The sequence below is a fragment of the Aquarana catesbeiana genome, unplaced genomic scaffold, assembly GCF_042186555.1.
Source record: "Aquarana catesbeiana isolate 2022-GZ unplaced genomic scaffold, ASM4218655v1 unanchor228, whole genome shotgun sequence".
In the NCBI taxonomy this organism is placed as follows: domain Eukaryota; kingdom Metazoa; phylum Chordata; class Amphibia; order Anura; family Ranidae; genus Aquarana; species Aquarana catesbeiana.
Window position 1 is genome coordinate 3,527,616 of NW_027362655.1, and position 17,958 is coordinate 3,545,573.

Genomic DNA, 17,958 nt, shown 5'->3' on the forward strand with positions numbered 1-17,958 from the left:
AATTAAATCATTTCTTAAATAATGAGAAGTCATTGTGTCATTACAGAGAGATTGATTTCCTGAGCTGCAAGAAAATGGAGGACACCCCTCCCCCTCTCTGAGCTACAATAAAATGGAGGATACCTCTCCCCCTCTGAGCTACAAGAAAATGGAGGACCCCCTGAGCTACAAGAAAATGGAGGAAATGCCTCCTCCTCTCTAAGCTACAAGAACATGGAGGACACTCCTCCCCCTCTCTGAGCTACAAGAACATGCAGGATACCCCACCCCTATCTGAGCTACAAGAAAATGGAGGACACTCCTCCCCCTCTCTGAGCTATAAGAAAATGAATGGAGGATACCTCTCCCCTTCTCTGAGCTACAAGAAAATGGAGGACCCTCCCCCTGAGCAACAAGAAAATGGAGAAAACTCCTCCCCCTCTTTGAGCTACAAGAAAATGGAGGATACCCCACCCCCTATCTGAGCTACAAGAAAATGGAGGACACTTCTCCCCCCTATCAGAGCTACAAGAAAATGGAGGATACCTCTCCCCCTCTCTGAGTTACAAGAAAATGGAGGACACCCCCAAGCTACAAGAAAATGGAGGAAACACCTCCCCTTCTCTGAGCTACAGGAAAATGGAGGAAACTCCTCCCCTTCTCTGAGCTACAAAAACATGGAGGACACCCCTCCCCCTCTCTGAGCTACAAGAAAACAGGTGATGCCCCTCCTCCACCTCCTTTTGTCACATGGAGCTGCGATCAGACTGAGACAGACAAGAAGTTGAAGGAGAAACTTCCAGATGGACTGGGTAAGATGGGGACTATGGAGGGGAGTACAGGGGGGACACTGGGATGGGGGACCATGGAGGGGAGTACAGGGGGGACACTGGGATGGGGGACCATGGAGGGGAATACAGGGAGGACACTGGGATGTAGACCATGGAGGGGAGTACAGGGGGGACACTGGGATGTAGACCATGGAGGGGAGTACAGGGGGGACACTGGGATGAAGGACCATGGAGGGGAGTACAGGGGGGACACTGGGATGGGGGACCATGGAGGGGAGTACAGGGGGGACACTGGGATGGAGGACCATGGAGGGGAGTACAGGGGGGACACTGGGATGGGGGACCATGGAGGGGAGTACAGGGGGGACACTGGGATGGAGGACCATGGAGGGGAGTACAGGGGGGACACTGGGATGGGGGACCATGGAGGGGAGTACAGGGGGGACACTGGGATGAGGGACCATGGAGGGGAGTACAGGGGGGACACTGGGATGGAGGACCATGGAGGGGAGTACAGGGGGGACACTGGGATGGGGGACCATGGAGGGGAGTACAGGGGGGACACTGGGATGGAGGACCATGGAGGGGAGTACAGGGGGGACACTGGGATGGGGGACCATGGAGGGGAGTACAGGGGGGACACTAGGATGGGGGACCATGGAGGGGAGTACAGGGGGGACACTGGGATGGAGGACCATGGAGGGGAGTACAGGGGGGGACACTGGGATGGGGGACCATGGAGGGGAGTACAGGGGGGGACACTGGGATGGAGGACCATGGAGGGGAGTACAGGGGGGACACTGGGATAGGGGACCATGGAGGGGAGTACAGGGGGGACACTGGGATGGGGGACCATGGAGGGGAGTACAGGGGGGACACTAGGATGGGGGACCATGGAGGGGAGTACAGGGGGGACACTAGGATGGGGGACCATGGAGGGGAGTACAGGGGGGACACTGGGATGGGGGACCATGGAGGGGAGTACAGGAGGGACACTGGGATGGAGGACCATGGAGGGGAGTACAGGGGGGACACTAGGATGGGGGACCATGGAGGGGAGTACAGGGGGACACTGGGATGGAGGACCATGGAGGGGAGTACAGGGGGACACTGGGGTGGAGGACCATGGAGGGGAGTACAGGGGGGACACTGGGATGGAGGGGAGTACAGGGGGGACACTGGGATGGAGGACCATGGAGGGGAGTACAGGGGGACACTGGGATGGAGGACCATGGAGGGGAGTACAGGGGGGACACTGGGATGGGGGACCATGGAGGGGAGTACAGGGGGGACACTGGGATGGAGGACCATGGAGGGGAGTACAGGGGGACACTGGGATGGAGGACCATGGAGGGGAGTACAGGGGGACACTGGGATGGAGGACCATGGAGGGGAGTACAGGGGGGACACTAGGATGGGGGACCATGGAGGGGAGTACAGGGGGGGACACTGGGATGGGGGACCATGGAGGGGAGTACAGGGGGGACACTGGGATCAAGGGCCATGGAGGGGAGTACAGGGGGACACTGGGATGAGGGACCATGGAGGGGAGTACAGGGGGGACACTGGGATGGGGGACCATGGAGGGGAGTACAGGGGGACACTGGGATTGGGGGCCATAGAGGGGAGTACAGGAGGGACACTGGGATAGGGGGCCATGGAGGGGAGTGCAGGGGGGACACTGGGATGGGGGCCATGGAGGAGGGTACAGGGGGGGACACTGGGATGGGGGACACTGGGATAGGGGACCATGAAGGGGAGTACAGGGGGGACACTGGGATGGGGGACCATGGAGGGGACTACAGGTGGGACACACACACAGATCACCTACCCTCCTTCACACACAGATGACATACCCTCCCCCTCCTTCACACACAGATCACATACCCCCCATAGTAAGCACTCATCCGATCTCCTCTGAGGAATGAAGCCGGAAGCGGGGAGGATTTCCTCTCCTCCAGTGTCAGTGATGTCCAGTACAGCCGGGAAACCATCTAATCAAACACTATCTGACCTTCATTAGCTGCTATGAAAGGCACCGGAGACATCAGGGGTCTAATAGACCCTTGGAGGCTCCATAAAGAGTACTTGTCATTGTCTAAAGCTATCATGAGATGTATTGTTCACACCTTGTGAGATCAGTAAAGTTAAATAAAAAAGAAAGTGTAAATGATATACAAAGGTAAACGCACACATATGTAGATGGAGATTGCACCGTACATGTGAGGAATCACTGCAAACATCACAGTGATAATAATTCTAGGCCCATCATTCATCATTAACTCTAAACTGATAACCTGTAAAGGACCTTTAAAGCTTCAAAATACAACAAACAAAACTTCCCAGCTCACTTCCCAGCCAGCCTGCAACACAATGATCCACTTACCTTCCGCCCTATAACAGGTTTACTGCTACAAGGTGGCAGCTGTGTGCCGGATTACTTATATATATGTGATCCCACACTTCTGGGTAGGGGGTGGATGTGGGAGCAGCCCATCGGTGGGTGCACGGTACTCAATGTCCTCCGGCACCCACCGATCATTAGGCAGAGACACAGAACGGAGCTCTACTGATGTAAACAAGGCAGATCACCGTTCTGACTGGAGGGGAGTGGATTTTGTCTATGCCTATGTAGCAGAATACATATTGGCCTAAACTGATAAATAAATTAGATTTTTTTACATTTTTTTTTTTTTTAATTTTTATTGGATGTTTTATAGCAGAAAGTAAAAAATATTGTTTTTTTTTTCAAAATTGTTGCTCTTTTTTTTGTTTATAGCTCAAAAAATAAAAACCGCAGAGGTGATCAAATACCACCAAAAGAAAGCTCTATTTGTGGGGAAAAAAAGGACATTTTTTTTTGGGTGCAACGTCACACGACCGCGCAATTGTCAGTTAAAGTAACGCAGTGCCGTATCGCAAGAAATGGCCTGATTATCTAGGGGAGTAAATCTTCCAGAGGACAAGTGGTTAAAAAAGTGTAAAAAAATGAAATATGAATGTAAATGCACACAAACAAAACTTCCCAGCTTACTTACCAGCCAGCCTGCATCAAAATGTATAGAGTTCGGACTGCAGGTAATAGTGGGGGGGGGGGGGGGTAGTTGTGGCCACTGGAGCTTACATATATATCAGTAAATGTGTGCAATGTGTAATCCCCCCCGGCCTTAATATGATCTGTTAGATGCGGTCAGTTCCATATGTTGCAGGCTGGCTGAATGTTTCACTTTAAGTATTTAGAAGAAATCCCTGCTCCTGGCTGAAAGAGATTTTTAACTTTTTTGGTTTGTTTTTTTCATGTTCCCCAGGGCAGTGCCCATCCCCCATGCTGTTTTCTGACACCTCCATGCCTATTAGCCCAGGAAATGGGTATTTATAATTTGACAGATTCGGCTTCCACCGATTTTTCTTTTTTTCATTGGGATCCAAGTTCGGCATCCAAACTTCTTTAAAGTTTCATAAACTCCATTCCACCCGAACCCAGGGCAGCTCACCTCATCACTAATAGCAACAGCCCGACCAGTGTTTGGGGGCAAATCATCCAATCCACCAACTCCGTGACATGGTCATCAATGACATTCCTGATCCCCATAGAGGAGGAGAGAGATCTACTTCATCATCACTCCTTCTGGATCCACACCTAACATACGAAGAACCCCGGGGGGCTTCATACTGATTTATCACTATCGTGCTTCTTACCAGAACCTCATTTCCTTCATTTCTGCTTCTACCTTCATTTCATTTCTCTTTTTCATACACACAACTTGCTGATATTCACACAATTACATTATATGTTCTCTGTCTCTCCAGTCACCTGACCTCACATACCAATCACTTCTCTTTATTTTTCTTCGTTATTTTCATTTTATTTTGCTGTTTCGGTTGTTCCCCAACAGTTAAATATGGACAGCATGAATTCCCAAGGGGAATGTGTTTTGTCCTTTTTTTTATTGTGGTCTTTTCAAATTTTCTTGTCTTCTTTTGCCTTTTTTGTTTTTCAACTTTTTATTTATTTTTCTGGGGTGTTTTATGCTTTTTAGCTAATTGGAACAGTGCCATCTAGTGTCTGCACTCCATACTGCACCCTCTGTATTAATCTGCCCCGTGTCACTTCCTGTTCCGTGTCACTTCCTGTCTCTACAACACTTCCTGTTTTCAGTTATTTTGCATCCTGTTCCAACAGGCTGAACAGATTCTCCATCCTGAACACACGGCCACCATAGGGACAGCATGGGATTTTCTCCATGTCAGATCAAGTAAGTCTGGCGGATATCCTATTCATTGTACAGGGCTCCGGTCCCTGCTATAGACACATCAATGTGACCTGTGACCGGCTCTTCCTCCTTGCGGTGAATGATAAGGATATACCTGTGTATGTATACTCCAATCCTGTACATACTGCCCACTATCATACACTTCATACTCCTCTCCTGTCATACCCTCCACACTCCTCTCCTTTACATACTGCCCACTTTCATACCCTCCACACTCCGCTCCTGTACATACCGCCCCCTGCCATACCCTCCACACTCCTCTCCTTTACATACTGCCCTCTGCCATACCCTCCACCCTTTCATACACCCCTCTCATGCCCTTCAAATTCCTCACTTGCACATCCTCTCCACCATCATACCATCTGCAACCCCACTCTTGCATCTATTACCTACAGTCATACCATACCTCTTAAATTGTGGCCTAACTCAATGGCTTACAGACTGTCCAGACACTTTAAATAACCTTGGCTATAGTTTTGAAGATAATACACTAAGTTTCATTTCAAGATAAACCCCGATTCATTTCTCCTTCTCTAATTCCATCCTAACAATGAGGTGTGCATGCAGTCACTAATGTATTTCTGGCTTTTGTCTCTCAGACACTCTAATGTTCGATTCAAGATCAAACCTGCACCATCTGACCCTATTGCTTGCAGTTTAGCCAAGTTAATATCATACTGTCCAGCCACCAACAAATATTAGTTACCATTGTCTTTCAGATAATACACTGTAATGTGTATTTCAAGATAAAAAACCTCTCTTGCCTCTACCTTTTTAAGTTGTTGCTTAACCAAGCAGCTTGCATACAATTCATCCACTATAATACTGTATATCCCTGACTGTTGCCTCACAAAAAATACACTCCAATTTGTATTCAAGAAAAAAAAAATGTGCCTCTTAAAAGTTGCTCTACACTGACTAATTGCTTAGGTGAATGGTCACAATATTTCAGCCTGAAGGGTAAATTTAAATTTTACATTCTTGCCTTGTCAGTTTTTGTATTACAAATGTTGTATAATATATGCAGCAACTTCAATTGATTTGTATTTGTTTGATAAAATAAATACAAATTATTGATTAAAAAAAAAAAAAATGTCCCTCTTAAATTACAGGCCAATTAATCGGCTTATCCAGCCTATAACATGTTTCTGGCTATTTGTCTCTCCTATAATACAAGGTAATGTTTATTTCCAGATAAAACCTGCCTCATCTCAATCTTTTTAGTTGTGGCTTATACAATCTGCTTACATACCGTCTTACCACTCTAAAATATTTCTGGCTATTAGAACTCAGATAATACAACCTAATAATGTATTTATTTCAAGATAAAACCTGCCTCTTTTTTTTTTTTTTCTTCTTCTTCTTCTCCCCTTCATTGAGCATCTTACAAAGTGTCTACTCTAGACACTATAAAATATTTGTGGCTATTCACAGATAATACACTCTTGCTTGTGTTTTTCGAGATAAAACCTGCCTCATATACAAATAAAAGAAACGGACATGGGACTTTAAATGAGGTCTGTCTCTGTAATAAGGAATAATGTAGCTAAATATATTGTTACATAAATAAACACTTTTGGTAATAACCAATCCCCTGTGGGTAGTTCCTATCATGGATATCCCAAACAAATATTACGTGTGTACAATATAGGCACGATATAACCATATTCAATGCGCAATAGTCACATATTTATTCAAGTATAAACAAAGGAACATGATTGGTATTAAAAACAATAGTGAATAAAAAATCTGATACATAGTTATAATAATCATAAACAATACATGATAGAGTATAAAGTTAAACAGAGTATACTGAAATGAATTCATCATAATATAAGCCATAAACCTGGCATCCTTGAGTATGGACTCAACGCGTTTCATGGCGTTTAAAGCCAATCGTCAGGAGTAGGATGCTATAAAGATGAACAAAATAAGGAAAAAATAAGTAAATGGACCTAGGTACAATGTACAGATACCTACAACTCTATTGAGGGGGTAAATTATTGATGGTACTTAACCTGTAGTGTATCTCCAAAAACACATGAGCCTGCAGTAGCTAAACATAGCCAAGAGTAGTATGTCTCCTCCGGGGTTGAGGCGGGAGAACCCAGACCAATGACAGTCCCTCACCGCAATGCCCGATGGGTCGGGCACAACGAGTGGGGGATCACGAGGCCAAACAACCGGGGGCAGGGGCGGACGACCACCAAACAGAAAGCAGAGTAAAGGTCTAAAAGCCCAAGGTGTGTTGATATGCCTGAGTAATGGGTCCATCCGAGGAAGGAATGTCCATATGGTGACCCTACAAAATATATATAGCAAGCACACTAAGTATAAGATAATATATTGGGTATATATGAATAGAAATTGCTAAGAAAAGGTATAAATGAATAAGTGTATGAAGGTAAGTAATTGTATGTGTTGGTATGTAAAGGTATAATGTATCAATAAGTGTATGTAAAGAAATATATGTGTATGGATCTATGGTCCTAGGGAAAAACCCTGTTTACCTGGAGATCTGGTAAGGTTGAGTATAACTCGTCCCAAATGGAGAGAGCAAACTGAAGGCAGCCATCGGCTCCCTCACGGCTGAAGTACCCGTGCAAAGGGGGTGGGACCCCGCCAACGTCATGCGTCAACGCAAACGGCAAGGAGGAGCTCCATAGTAGCCGTAGCGTGAGAGGTGAAGTACACGCACTACCCCGGGCAGCGCCTATGAAGACGCTGTACGGGAAAGTGCGGAGGCATGGCGCCGAGGTGCAGAGGTTAACGCCCACTCCCGTCATAGGGTGAGACGGGAGAGGGAGAGAAGCTAGGCACCTCGCAACCCCGGAGTGAGAACAAGACACTAATGGCTAAGATGCAGGAGCTAGAATGTCTCTAAGGCTGTTACATGGAGAAGGATTAGCATTCAGCTGGTATAATGAGCCATTAATAAGGGACTACACTCGTTGTAAATGTGTGATCAAAGAGGTATATACCTAGATCTAGTTAATCTGCCTATGCAGACTCAAATAAAAAATGTAAATAGAGATAAATATAAACTGCACTAGAACTTAATTCTATGGATATTTGTGAATAATGAATAGATACAATTGTGTGTAAGGTAGGGTAAATGGGGTCACAGATTATGCTGGGTGTCTTCCACCCTGAATTCCATTAGAACAAACAATACATAATAAAAAAACAAAAAGTGACCCTGAACTCCCCTAATATAACAGAGACATACCTCCATCCCTGGACAATATATACAAATAAAAGAAACGGACATGGGACTTTAAATGAGGTCTGTCTCTGTAATAAGGAATAATGTAGCTAAATATATTGTTACATAAATAAACACTTTTGGTAATAACCAATCCCCTGTGGGTAGTTCCTATCATGGATATCCCAAACAAATATTACGTGTGTACAATATAGGCACGATATAACCATATTCAATGCGCAATAGTCACATATTTATTCAAGTATAAACAAAGGAACATGATTGGTATTAAAAACAATAGTGAATAAAAAATCTGATACATAGTTATAATAATCATAAACAATACATGATAGAGTATAAAGTTAAACAGAGTATACTGAAATGAATTCATCATAATATAAGCCATAAACCTGGCATCCTTGAGTATGGACTCAACGCGTTTCATGGCGTTTAAAGCCAATCGTCAGGAGTAGGATGCTATAAAGATGAACAAAATAAGGAAAAAATAAGTAAATGGACCTAGGTACAATGTACAGATACCTACAACTCTATTGAGGGGGTAAATTATTGATGGTACTTAACCTGTAGTGTATCTCCAAAAACACATGAGCCTGCAGTAGCTAAACATAGCCAAGAGTAGTATGTCTCCTCCGGGGTTGAGGCGGGAGAACCCAGACCAATGACAGTCCCTCACCGCAATGCCCGATGGGTCGGGCACAACGAGTGGGGGATCACGAGGCCAAACAACCGGGGGCAGGGGCGGACGACCACCAAACAGAAAGCAGAGTAAAGGTCTAAAAGCCCAAGGTGTGTTGATATGCCTGAGTAATGGGTCCATCCGAGGAAGGAATGTCCATATGGTGACCCTACAAAATATATATAGCAAGCACACTAAGTATAAGATAATATATTGGGTATATATGAATAGAAATTGCTAAGAAAAGGTATAAATGAATAAGTGTATGAAGGTAAGTAATTGTATGTGTTGGTATGTAAAGGTATAATGTATCAATAAGTGTATGTAAAGAAATATATGTGTATGGATCTATGGTCCTAGGGAAAAACCCTGTTTACCTGGAGATCTGGTAAGGTTGAGTATAACTCGTCCCAAATGGAGAGAGCAAACTGAAGGCAGCCATCGGCTCCCTCACGGCTGAAGTACCCGTGCAAAGGGGGTGGGACCCCGCCAACGTCATGCGTCAACGCAAACGGCAAGGAGGAGCTCCATAGTAGCCGTAGCGTGAGAGGTGAAGTACACGCACTACCCCGGGCAGCGCCTATGAAGACGCTGTACGGGAAAGTGCGGAGGCATGGCGCCGAGGTGCAGAGGTTAACGCCCACTCCCGTCATAGGGTGAGACGGGAGAGGGAGAGAAGCTAGGCACCTCGCAACCCCGGAGTGAGAACAAGACACTAATGGCTAAGATGCAGGAGCTAGAATGTCTCTAAGGCTGTTACATGGAGAAGGATTAGCATTCAGCTGGTATAATGAGCCATTAATAAGGGACTACACTCGTTGTAAATGTGTGATCAAAGAGGTATATACCTAGATCTAGTTAATCTGCCTATGCAGACTCAAATAAAAAATGTAAATAGAGATAAATATAAACTGCACTAGAACTTAATTCTATGGATATTTGTGAATAATGAATAGATACAATTGTGTGTAAGGTAGGGTAAATGGGGTCACAGATTATGCTGGGTGTCTTCCACCCTGAATTCCATTAGAACAAACAATACATAATAAAAAAACAAAAAGTGACCCTGAACTCCCCTAATATAACAGAGACATACCTCCATCCCTGGACAATATATACAAATAAAAGAAACGGACATGGGACTTTAAATGAGGTCTGTCTCTGTAATAAGGAATAATGTAGCTAAATATATTGTTACATAAATAAACACTTTTGGTAATAACCAATCCCCTGTGGGTAGTTCCTATCATGGATATCCCAAACAAATATTACGTGTGTACAATATAGGCACGATATAACCATATTCAATGCGCAATAGTCACATATTTATTCAAGTATAAACAAAGGAACATGATTGGTATTAAAAACAATAGTGAATAAAAAATCTGATACATAGTTATAATAATCATAAACAATACATGATAGAGTATAAAGTTAAACAGAGTATACTGAAATGAATTCATCATAATATAAGCCATAAACCTGGCATCCTTGAGTATGGACTCAACGCGTTTCATGGCGTTTAAAGCCAATCGTCAGGAGTAGGATGCTATAAAGATGAACAAAATAAGGAAAAAATAAGTAAATGGACCTAGGTACAATGTACAGATACCTACAACTCTATTGAGGGGGTAAATTATTGATGGTACTTAACCTGTAGTGTATCTCCAAAAACACATGAGCCTGCAGTAGCTAAACATAGCCAAGAGTAGTATGTCTCCTCCGGGGTTGAGGCGGGAGAACCCAGACCAATGACAGTCCCTCACCGCAATGCCCGATGGGTCGGGCACAACGAGTGGGGGATCACGAGGCCAAACAACCGGGGGCAGGGGCGGACGACCACCAAACAGAAAGCAGAGTAAAGGTCTAAAAGCCCAAGGTGTGTTGATATGCCTGAGTAATGGGTCCATCCGAGGAAGGAATGTCCATATGGTGACCCTACAAAATATATATAGCAAGCACACTAAGTATAAGATAATATATTGGGTATATATGAATAGAAATTGCTAAGAAAAGGTATAAATGAATAAGTGTATGAAGGTAAGTAATTGTATGTGTTGGTATGTAAAGGTATAATGTATCAATAAGTGTATGTAAAGAAATATATGTGTATGGATCTATGGTCCTAGGGAAAAACCCTGTTTACCTGGAGATCTGGTAAGGTTGAGTATAACTCGTCCCAAATGGAGAGAGCAAACTGAAGGCAGCCATCGGCTCCCTCACGGCTGAAGTACCCGTGCAAAGGGGGTGGGACCCCGCCAACGTCATGCGTCAACGCAAACGGCAAGGAGGAGCTCCATAGTAGCCGTAGCGTGAGAGGTGAAGTACACGCACTACCCCGGGCAGCGCCTATGAAGACGCTGTACGGGAAAGTGCGGAGGCATGGCGCCGAGGTGCAGAGGTTAACGCCCACTCCCGTCATAGGGTGAGACGGGAGAGGGAGAGAAGCTAGGCACCTCGCAACCCCGGAGTGAGAACAAGACACTAATGGCTAAGATGCAGGAGCTAGAATGTCTCTAAGGCTGTTACATGGAGAAGGATTAGCATTCAGCTGGTATAATGAGCCATTAATAAGGGACTACACTCGTTGTAAATGTGTGATCAAAGAGGTATATACCTAGATCTAGTTAATCTGCCTATGCAGACTCAAATAAAAAATGTAAATAGAGATAAATATAAACTGCACTAGAACTTAATTCTATGGATATTTGTGAATAATGAATAGATACAATTGTGTGTAAGGTAGGGTAAATGGGGTCACAGATTATGCTGGGTGTCTTCCACCCTGAATTCCATTAGAACAAACAATACATAATAAAAAAACAAAAAGTGACCCTGAACTCCCCTAATATAACAGAGACATACCTCCATCCCTGGACAATATATACAAAAAGTCCCATGTCCGTTTCTTTTATTTGTATATATTGTCCAGGGATGGAGGTATGTCTCTGTTATATTAGGGGAGTTCAGGGTCACTTTTTGTTTTTTTATTATGTATTGTTTGTTCTAATGGAATTCAGGGTGGAAGACACCCAGCATAATCTGTGACCCCATTTACCCTACCTTACACACAATTGTATCTATTCATTATTCACAAATATCCATAGAATTAAGTTCTAGTGCAGTTTATATTTATCTCTATTTACATTTTTTATTTGAGTCTGCATAGGCAGATTAACTAGATCTAGGTATATACCTCTTTGATCACACATTTACAACGAGTGTAGTCCCTTATTAATGGCTCATTATACCAGCTGAATGCTAATCCTTCTCCATGTAACAGCCTTAGAGACATTCTAGCTCCTGCATCTTAGCCATTAGTGTCTTGTTCTCACTCCGGGGTTGCGAGGTGCCTAGCTTCTCTCCCTCTCCCGTCTCACCCTATGACGGGAGTGGGCGTTAACCTCTGCACCTCGGCGCCATGCCTCCGCACTTTCCCGTACAGCGTCTTCATAGGCGCTGCCCGGGGTAGTGCGTGTACTTCACCTCTCACGCTACGGCTACTATGGAGCTCCTCCTTGCCGTTTGCGTTGACGCATGACGTTGGCGGGGTCCCACCCCCTTTGCACGGGTACTTCAGCCGTGAGGGAGCCGATGGCTGCCTTCAGTTTGCTCTCTCCATTTGGGACGAGTTATACTCAACCTTACCAGATCTCCAGGTAAACAGGGTTTTTCCCTAGGACCATAGATCCATACACATATATTTCTTTACATACACTTATTGATACATTATACCTTTACATACCAACACATACAATTACTTACCTTCATACACTTATTCATTTATACCTTTTCTTAGCAATTTCTATTCATATATACCCAATATATTATCTTATACTTAGTGTGCTTGCTATATATATTTTGTAGGGTCACCATATGGACATTCCTTCCTCGGATGGACCCATTACTCAGGCATATCAACACACCTTGGGCTTTTAGACCTTTACTCTGCTTTCTGTTTGGTGGTCGTCCGCCCCTGCCCCCGGTTGTTTGGCCTCGTGATCCCCCACTCGTTGTGCCCGACCCATCGGGCATTGCGGTGAGGGACTGTCATTGGTCTGGGTTCTCCCGCCTCAACCCCGGAGGAGACATACTACTCTTGGCTATGTTTAGCTACTGCAGGCTCATGTGTTTTTGGAGATACACTACAGGTTAAGTACCATCAATAATTTACCCCCTCAATAGAGTTGTAGGTATCTGTACATTGTACCTAGGTCCATTTACTTATTTTTTCCTTATTTTGTTCATCTTTATAGCATCCTACTCCTGACGATTGGCTTTAAACGCCATGAAACGCGTTGAGTCCATACTCAAGGATGCCAGGTTTATGGCTTATATTATGATGAATTCATTTCAGTATACTCTGTTTAACTTTATACTCTATCATGTATTGTTTATGATTATTATAACTATGTATCAGATTTTTTATTCACTATTGTTTTTAATACCAATCATGTTCCTTTGTTTATACTTGAATAAATATGTGACTATTGCGCATTGAATATGGTTATATCGTGCCTATATTGTACACACGTAATATTTGTTTGGGATATCCATGATAGGAACTACCCACAGGGGATTGGTTATTACCAAAAGTGTTTATTTATGTAACAATATATTTAGCTACATTATTCCTTATTACAGAGACAGACCTCATTTAAAGTCCCATGTCCGTTTCTTTTATTTGTATATATTGTCCAGGGATGGAGGTATGTCTCTGTTATATTAGGGGAGTTCAGGGTCACTTTTTGTTTTTTTATTATGTATTGTTTGTTCTAATGGAATTCAGGGTGGAAGACACCCAGCATAATCTGTGACCCCATTTACCCTACCTTACACACAATTGTATCTATTCATTATTCACAAATATCCATAGAATTAAGTTCTAGTGCAGTTTATATTTATCTCTATTTACATTTTTTATTTGAGTCTGCATAGGCAGATTAACTAGATCTAGGTATATACCTCTTTGATCACACATTTACAACGAGTGTAGTCCCTTATTAATGGCTCATTATACCAGCTGAATGCTAATCCTTCTCCATGTAACAGCCTTAGAGACATTCTAGCTCCTGCATCTTAGCCATTAGTGTCTTGTTCTCACTCCGGGGTTGCGAGGTGCCTAGCTTCTCTCCCTCTCCCGTCTCACCCTATGACGGGAGTGGGCGTTAACCTCTGCACCTCGGCGCCATGCCTCCGCACTTTCCCGTACAGCGTCTTCATAGGCGCTGCCCGGGGTAGTGCGTGTACTTCACCTCTCACGCTACGGCTACTATGGAGCTCCTCCTTGCCGTTTGCGTTGACGCATGACGTTGGCGGGGTCCCACCCCCTTTGCACGGGTACTTCAGCCGTGAGGGAGCCGATGGCTGCCTTCAGTTTGCTCTCTCCATTTGGGACGAGTTATACTCAACCTTACCAGATCTCCAGGTAAACAGGGTTTTTCCCTAGGACCATAGATCCATACACATATATTTCTTTACATACACTTATTGATACATTATACCTTTACATACCAACACATACAATTACTTACCTTCATACACTTATTCATTTATACCTTTTCTTAGCAATTTCTATTCATATATACCCAATATATTATCTTATACTTAGTGTGCTTGCTATATATATTTTGTAGGGTCACCATATGGACATTCCTTCCTCGGATGGACCCATTACTCAGGCATATCAACACACCTTGGGCTTTTAGACCTTTACTCTGCTTTCTGTTTGGTGGTCGTCCGCCCCTGCCCCCGGTTGTTTGGCCTCGTGATCCCCCACTCGTTGTGCCCGACCCATCGGGCATTGCGGTGAGGGACTGTCATTGGTCTGGGTTCTCCCGCCTCAACCCCGGAGGAGACATACTACTCTTGGCTATGTTTAGCTACTGCAGGCTCATGTGTTTTTGGAGATACACTACAGGTTAAGTACCATCAATAATTTACCCCCTCAATAGAGTTGTAGGTATCTGTACATTGTACCTAGGTCCATTTACTTATTTTTTCCTTATTTTGTTCATCTTTATAGCATCCTACTCCTGACGATTGGCTTTAAACGCCATGAAACGCGTTGAGTCCATACTCAAGGATGCCAGGTTTATGGCTTATATTATGATGAATTCATTTCAGTATACTCTGTTTAACTTTATACTCTATCATGTATTGTTTATGATTATTATAACTATGTATCAGATTTTTTATTCACTATTGTTTTTAATACCAATCATGTTCCTTTGTTTATACTTGAATAAATATGTGACTATTGCGCATTGAATATGGTTATATCGTGCCTATATTGTACACACGTAATATTTGTTTGGGATATCCATGATAGGAACTACCCACAGGGGATTGGTTATTACCAAAAGTGTTTATTTATGTAACAATATATTTAGCTACATTATTCCTTATTACAGAGACAGACCTCATTTAAAGTCCCATGTCCGTTTCTTTTATTTGTATATATTGTCCAGGGATGGAGGTATGTCTCTGTTATATTAGGGGAGTTCAGGGTCACTTTTTGTTTTTTTATTATGTATTGTTTGTTCTAATGGAATTCAGGGTGGAAGACACCCAGCATAATCTGTGACCCCATTTACCCTACCTTACACACAATTGTATCTATTCATTATTCACAAATATCCATAGAATTAAGTTCTAGTGCAGTTTATATTTATCTCTATTTACATTTTTTATTTGAGTCTGCATAGGCAGATTAACTAGATCTAGGTATATACCTCTTTGATCACACATTTACAACGAGTGTAGTCCCTTATTAATGGCTCATTATACCAGCTGAATGCTAATCCTTCTCCATGTAACAGCCTTAGAGACATTCTAGCTCCTGCATCTTAGCCATTAGTGTCTTGTTCTCACTCCGGGGTTGCGAGGTGCCTAGCTTCTCTCCCTCTCCCGTCTCACCCTATGACGGGAGTGGGCGTTAACCTCTGCACCTCGGCGCCATGCCTCCGCACTTTCCCGTACAGCGTCTTCATAGGCGCTGCCCGGGGTAGTGCGTGTACTTCACCTCTCACGCTACGGCTACTATGGAGCTCCTCCTTGCCGTTTGCGTTGACGCATGACGTTGGCGGGGTCCCACCCCCTTTGCACGGGTACTTCAGCCGTGAGGGAGCCGATGGCTGCCTTCAGTTTGCTCTCTCCATTTGGGACGAGTTATACTCAACCTTACCAGATCTCCAGGTAAACAGGGTTTTTCCCTAGGACCATAGATCCATACACATATATTTCTTTACATACACTTATTGATACATTATACCTTTACATACCAACACATACAATTACTTACCTTCATACACTTATTCATTTATACCTTTTCTTAGCAATTTCTATTCATATATACCCAATATATTATCTTATACTTAGTGTGCTTGCTATATATATTTTGTAGGGTCACCATATGGACATTCCTTCCTCGGATGGACCCATTACTCAGGCATATCAACACACCTTGGGCTTTTAGACCTTTACTCTGCTTTCTGTTTGGTGGTCGTCCGCCCCTGCCCCCGGTTGTTTGGCCTCGTGATCCCCCACTCGTTGTGCCCGACCCATCGGGCATTGCGGTGAGGGACTGTCATTGGTCTGGGTTCTCCCGCCTCAACCCCGGAGGAGACATACTACTCTTGGCTATGTTTAGCTACTGCAGGCTCATGTGTTTTTGGAGATACACTACAGGTTAAGTACCATCAATAATTTACCCCCTCAATAGAGTTGTAGGTATCTGTACATTGTACCTAGGTCCATTTACTTATTTTTTCCTTATTTTGTTCATCTTTATAGCATCCTACTCCTGACGATTGGCTTTAAACGCCATGAAACGCGTTGAGTCCATACTCAAGGATGCCAGGTTTATGGCTTATATTATGATGAATTCATTTCAGTATACTCTGTTTAACTTTATACTCTATCATGTATTGTTTATGATTATTATAACTATGTATCAGATTTTTTATTCACTATTGTTTTTAATACCAATCATGTTCCTTTGTTTATACTTGAATAAATATGTGACTATTGCGCATTGAATATGGTTATATCGTGCCTATATTGTACACACGTAATATTTGTTTGGGATATCCATGATAGGAACTACCCACAGGGGATTGGTTATTACCAAAAGTGTTTATTTATGTAACAATATATTTAGCTACATTATTCCTTATTACAGAGACAGACCTCATTTAAAGTCCCATGTCCGTTTCTTTTATTTGTATATATTGTCCAGGGATGGAGGTATGTCTCTGTTATATTAGGGGAGTTCAGGGTCACTTTTTGTTTTTTTATTATGTATTGTTTGTTCTAATGGAATTCAGGGTGGAAGACACCCAGCATAATCTGTGACCCCATTTACCCTACCTTACACACAATTGTATCTATTCATTATTCACAAATATCCATAGAATTAAGTTCTAGTGCAGTTTATATTTATCTCTATTTACATTTTTTATTTGAGTCTGCATAGGCAGATTAACTAGATCTAGGTATATACCTCTTTGATCACACATTTACAACGAGTGTAGTCCCTTATTAATGGCTCATTATACCAGCTGAATGCTAATCCTTCTCCATGTAACAGCCTTAGAGACATTCTAGCTCCTGCATCTTAGCCATTAGTGTCTTGTTCTCACTCCGGGGTTGCGAGGTGCCTAGCTTCTCTCCCTCTCCCGTCTCACCCTATGACGGGAGTGGGCGTTAACCTCTGCACCTCGGCGCCATGCCTCCGCACTTTCCCGTACAGCGTCTTCATAGGCGCTGCCCGGGGTAGTGCGTGTACTTCACCTCTCACGCTACGGCTACTATGGAGCTCCTCCTTGCCGTTTGCGTTGACGCATGACGTTGGCGGGGTCCCACCCCCTTTGCACGGGTACTTCAGCCGTGAGGGAGCCGATGGCTGCCTTCAGTTTGCTCTCTCCATTTGGGACGAGTTATACTCAACCTTACCAGATCTCCAGGTAAACAGGGTTTTTCCCTAGGACCATAGATCCATACACATATATT

The 17,958-nt window shown here is 43.7% G+C and overlaps 1 protein-coding gene across 4 annotated transcripts in view; it reads left to right on the forward strand.

Moving 5' to 3' along the window:
• The first annotated feature begins 634 nt into the window (after nt 1–634).
• The window catches only part of LOC141121699 (uncharacterized), a 33,594-nt gene continuing 16,270 nt past the window's right edge, over nt 635–17,958 (forward strand). For 2 of the 4 annotated variants that reach the window (XM_073611408.1, XM_073611413.1), the window contains exons 1-2: nt 635–791; nt 4,954–5,026. The gene's annotated coding sequence lies outside the window, so the exon portion shown is untranslated. Of the gene's footprint in view, nt 792–4,953; nt 5,027–5,117; nt 5,143–17,958 lie in introns of those variants that run through there. The other 2 variants (XM_073611410.1, XM_073611412.1) reach the window with 2 other exon arrangements.